Source organism: Hippopotamus amphibius, chromosome 13 (genome assembly GCF_030028045.1).
Source record: "Hippopotamus amphibius kiboko isolate mHipAmp2 chromosome 13, mHipAmp2.hap2, whole genome shotgun sequence".
NCBI classification, from domain to species: domain Eukaryota; kingdom Metazoa; phylum Chordata; class Mammalia; order Artiodactyla; family Hippopotamidae; genus Hippopotamus; species Hippopotamus amphibius.
The window spans coordinates 83,992,336-83,998,157 of NC_080198.1; the positions used below are offsets into that span (position 1 = coordinate 83,992,336).

The window sequence follows — 5,822 nt, forward strand, 5'->3', positions numbered from 1 at the left end:
AGAGAAGCCGGAGCACCACAGTGAAGAGTAGCCCCACCCCCCACCCTGCTCTCTGAAACTAGAGAAAGCCTGTGAGCAGCAACGAAGCCCCGATGCAGCCAATAAATAAATAAATAATAAATAAATTTATTAAAAAAAAATTACTGAAGTTGTGATGAGTACACTGGGGATTATAGTTCTGTTCATTCTACTTTTATTCTATTTGGAGATAATAAAAAGTGTTTTTAACATACTGCCTTAAAATAATGTAAAGAAAAGTGTGTGTGTGTATGTGCATATACACAGAGAAAGAGGCTTGTTTTTCTAAAAAGAGTCTCTGTAAATGGGAAATAAGCCATTCTGTGTCTTATGAATGAAACTGATCTTTAGATATATGGTTTCTTAAATGAAAAGTTGTTCCAATATAAGGCAATGATTTATCTGTAGCCACATTTAAAAAGTGAAGCCTGCAGTACCATTAGTTATGTTGAAATTGCTCAAAATCAGAACTGTCTCCTCTGGAGTACATCCCTGGGTTTAAATGGTGACTAAATGAAGAAAGTAGGTGTTTTCTGCTTCACACGCAAAGCATTAAAATCTGATCAACTGCAATAAGCAGCTCTCCTTGCTGCGGGGGCGGCGTGAGAGTAGAGAACGAACTGCGGCAGGCGGAGTCATGGCAGGACAGGCATTTAGAAAGTTTCTTCCCCTTTTTGACTGAGTATTAGTTGAAAGAAGTGTCTCCGAAACTGTAACCAAAGGAGGCATTATGCTTCCAGAAAAATCACAAGGAAAAGTATTGCAAGCAACGGTAGTAGCTTTTGGATCAGGCTCTAAAGGAAAGGGTGGAGAGATTCAACCAGTTAGCGTGAAAGTTGGAGATAAAGTTCTTCTCCCAGAATATGGAGGCACCAAAGTAGTTCTAGACGACAAGGATTATTTCTTATTTAGAGATGGTGACATTCTTGGAAAATATGTCGACTGAAATATGTCTCTATTGAAGTGGCATCATGTGAAGCTGCCCATTCCACTGAAGTTCTGAAATCTTTCATCATGTAAATAATTCCATGTTTCTCTTTTGTAATAAACTAATGATATGCAAACTAATGACATCCAGTGTCTCTGAAATTTAGTTTTCACTGTACTGATATAAACATTTCCAAATAAAAATATATAAATGAAAAAAAAACTGCAATAAGCAGAAGTTTTGAGTTTTCTGGCCAATAATTTATTTTAAAGGTGCAAAATACTGGGAATATTTTCCCCCAAAACATCTTTGAGGATACTGAATTGGAAAAATATCAAGAAAGTATGAGTTTAATAATGGCAACAGAAGATTAAATTTCATTCATGCACTTCCTGTTTTTTTTTTTTTTTATAAAAACCTAAAAGCACATAATATGGGCTTTGTATTATTGGATTTTTCATCCAAAGAATTAAGTGATATTAGACACCCAAAATTTGCAAGAAGGCTCACTTGGTGAATTTACTAGGGATGCGACCTATGTCTTCAATTTTAATATGAAAATGTAAGCAGTTATTTGGAGATGGAAGATAAAACATCCATTCTAAGGAAAACAAAAACAACAGTAAAGTTCTATATGGTGAAGTGGACATCAGGTAGAAATTTAAGATATCAGTCCCCCAAACTTTTTATCTGTTAGGAAAATATTTGCTGGTCTTTGTTCTAGTCACCAGCAAGAAAGACACTGGTAGTGATCAAGTTTTCAATATTCTAAATTCTTCTTTGTTCGAAAAACAATTTGTTGTTTTAACATAAATAACTTATTCAACCATGACAAAAAGGGAGAAAATTAAGTTGCAGTCAATTAAGTAAATACTCAAAATTCTTTTGAGTATGTATCCATAGAGTCAGAATCTAAACTTTTGGCATAAAGGCAAGAATGACAACATCCAGTCTGTTCCATTCAATGTTTTTGGTAAGTCACAGTAAGAGAGAGCAATTTTCATTTTCTTCAGCCAGCATTTTTTAAAAGAGATGACACACATTCTTAAAAAAGAAATTTTGATCTCAGGGAAAAAATTCATTGTGAATTTTACAATTAAAAGTAACACATAAGGGAGAAAATGTATAGTCTTGAATAGCTATATTACTTATTCTTTATTTTCCCACCACAATAACCATCAACCAAACCAGAAAAAGAAAATTATAGTTCCCCAGAAAGAGTGTCAGACTTACAGATAGAAGCTCCAATTTTCAATCCCAGTTTTGTCTCATACCTGTGTAAGTTCACTAACCATCAGTTTCCTCATCTACAAAATGATGATAACGAGACTTCAGAGCTGGGAAAGTTAAACTTAAATTAAACATACAGTTAAAGACCTAAATGAAACAAAAGAAAATCCATAATTACTCTTCACATGTGTATATACATGCATATACATATATAAAAGAAAAACACTTATTAATGTGTGATCTAAAGACATGCATGTTTTATTTAGGGCACAGCACGTTGTATTTAGCAACAGGACCCTATGCTGTTCCTAATGGGAGCAGAGAGGAAGTGTTCTGTGGGAAAAGATGATCTTCCGGAGGACTTTTATCACATGAATTAAAGGTTACTTCATTAGTTTGGGCAAAATTTGTTTTAATATTTGTACCACTTAATCCTGATGATTTGCCTCATGCATTTCTACCAAATCAAACTTTGATTTTCATTTGGGGGTGTTCACGCGTTGATCATCTTTTCTTTGCTCAGTAAATCAAACAGCAGTCAAATCTTCATGCTTTGAGAATTATAGAGAGTCATTCTTTAAAAATGACACTCAAAGAAAGCTTATCCTGTAACACTGGTTTTTATTTTAGTGATAATTTTCTTCAAGCCGAAATCAAAGTCAGGTCTCTGTTTTCTTCTCTATCACGTTCTTTTCCTGTTGCCTGTAATTTAGTCTCTCAGAAACAAATAATTGAGACTAGAAAGGAAAAAGGAACAGAGAAAGATGGGAAAAAACAATTACAGTGTAAGATTGAAACATAAAGAAGAATTAATATGATAACTTAGAAATAGGAGGATTATAAGCAAAAATAAGTGATTTTAACATGACTAATCTTTATTATTAAGCAAAAATCTTGTGTTAAGTGAGAATTTAAAAACCTATTCTGTCAGTTTCATTAGTGTAATGGAAAAATCCAATAAAAGTGAAGTATCAATATTTTGCACAAAAATTCCTATAAATAAGAAATTTGGAACTTCAACTTGTCAGTATTTTAACGACCTTTTATTTTTTAATTCTACAACATATCTGGAATTTCACTAGGTCAATTTTTCTTAAAGTGTAACTTCATAAGCACTTGCATGAATTTGCACAGATGCTTGAAAATGTGCAATGAGACATTTCCACGATGCATTTAAATCACTTCTCTATCTGCCTGTTAAGATGACAGAATAAGACAATGACTCTTGATAGTCTCGATAAAAATTGAATAATGGTGTATTATTGACATCTTCATTCAATACACCCCTCCCACCTAGAAAAAAGATGCTTTCAGAAATGCATTTGGCAAACTTGATATTGTTCTTGTAGATCACGATGCTTTAGGAGCATGACTTCTCTGAGGAAACACTAGATCTTGTAACAGAAGTATCTTTAAATCTTTTAGATAGCCAGTCCACAGGGAAAGGTTTAAGAAAGGATCAAAGCTTGTCCTTTCAGCTTGAATTATTCCATTACAGCTGAATGTGACATAATTACAAAAGATGTTGGATGTGGAATCTCATCAGGATTATCTGACACTCATCTTTGTTGAAAAAGTCTCCCCAGCTGTTGCTCTGATCGCCCAAATGTGACAGGAGTACAGAGTACAAAAGTACTTGTAAGTGACCACTGCTTGGGGTGAGCTTAGTTTCCTTAGGCCATTTTGTGACTTTCCACAAATATCAATAGTATGGAAAAACAGAAAGCATTGTTCCAAATATAGTCCCATTTTCATCTGTAAAGCAGCTTAGAAAACATAAAAAAGCAGCAGCGGCGGTGGCGGCGGCAGCAGCGGTGCTAGTGAGGGGCTTATCTTTGGGCACATTTTTGTTCAGTGCAGCCGAACTCATTTAACTAAAAACATTTCAATCAGAAATGATCGTTTTGCACTCCTATGCAAGTGTGCGTGTGTTCTTATTTGTTTATACAATCTCATCTTAATTCAGCGCTCCCCTGTCTTGATGCCTGGTAATACCTTTGCTGGTGGAAATTCTTGTTATTGGGGATGACTCAGAAAGAGCGTTTATGACCCGCAAAATGAAATAAGCTGAATAAATATTTAATTTCCTACTATGTTTAACAACTTCTGGCCATCGGCAAATCACATTTAAAAATTTTAAAAGGTGTGTTTTGGGCAAGCATTTGCCAAAGTTTCTTTTTTAAATATCATTACAGGAGTTCAATTGTACGATATAACATCAAACATAAAATGTTGAATAATTACTCATTCCAAAGGATTTGAGAGAAGCAAAAAAAAAAAAACAACTTCTCTTTCCTTCCCTGTCATGGATTACATTTTCTTCATACATTATTAATGAAGTTAAACTACTAGTAACATGCCAAATGTGCTGCAGAGGAGATTTGAGCCTAATCCAGCACAAAACAGGCCCAGTCACATCATGATAGAAAAAAAGAACAAATGTCAACAGTTTCACACTGGGACTAGATTAAGCAGACCGTACTTACTGATTTCTTACACAGGGATTATCTCACTTTTAGTGCTATGAGAAGGAAGGCCACACTTCTCTTATATTAACACAGAATTGCACCTGAGGAAAAAAAAACATGGAGGGACGATGCTTTCCCACTCCCACTCAGCCCCGTGGCCATGGAATCTCGATTTATTAAATACCACAGACTTAAGCCATTGTTTGGATAATGGGCTACATAAAAATGTCTAATCGTGATATACAAGTATTAATACCTTAGAGATCAAATATAATATTGCTTCTCATTGAACTCTGATGAGATCGTGCTTAAAATAACTGGTGTTTATTGTTTACCCTTCTACTTGCTAGGTTCAAAAAGCTCCATGGCTTAGATCATGGCTGGATTCCTTACAGGCAATATTAATGTTGAAAGAGTTTAAGATTTTTTTCCCCTTTAATCTCTGGAGGCTAAGGCTTGCAGCCCTTACGTAAGCAAGCTCCATTGACTTCAGTGAGAGTTTAGCAGTTGCATAAATATCACAGGACCTGGCTCCCATTCTTCATTGTTAGTCTTGCTCAAAGGGTACATATTCACTGAAAGTGTAGTTTCCAGACTTTTGATTATCTGTGTAGACAAGATTATGTCTACTAGTCATGTCAAGAGCATGCACTATTAAATTAGGCTATGAAAAAAAATTAAATTTATTTATTCATTATACTTCAGAATACAGACATCACTGTGTCCTCAAAAAACTATGACTGCCATTGAATCCAAAGAGTGTTCCCATTGCTTCAATGTCCACAAAATTTTCTAATGCTTTTGTACTAAATCACTTCCCAAATGTACCTTTTTAAAAAACTTGATCCTTAGGAAATGTTTCAGGGAACTTAATCTCAAGAGGAATTTTATCTTCAGAGAAATTTTTTCTTAAGATGTACTTCCGTTTGGCTCATAAACTATTTGTTAATTTACCTTGGCTCTTATTCCAACTATTTAGTATAGTGGCTCAGAAACTAATTGTTCATTTAATGGGTGAAACACTTAGTCATTTGGGGATTTTTGCTTATATATGATACCAAACAATTGTTCATCATCTTCTTTGTATGCAATTCTGAAAGAACTGTCTAGAAAATTCTGGCAATAAAAAAAAAAGAATGAGTAAAAGAAGCTTGAGAAATAGAAAAAAGAATGGGTAA

The 5,822-nt window shown here is 34.4% G+C and overlaps 1 pseudogene; it reads left to right on the forward strand.

Annotated features, from left to right (window-relative positions):
- Positions 1-655: 655 nt before the first annotated feature.
- On the forward strand, positions 656-1,144 carry LOC130835201 (10 kDa heat shock protein, mitochondrial-like; annotated as a pseudogene).
- Positions 1,145-5,822: the final 4,678 nt, after the last annotated feature.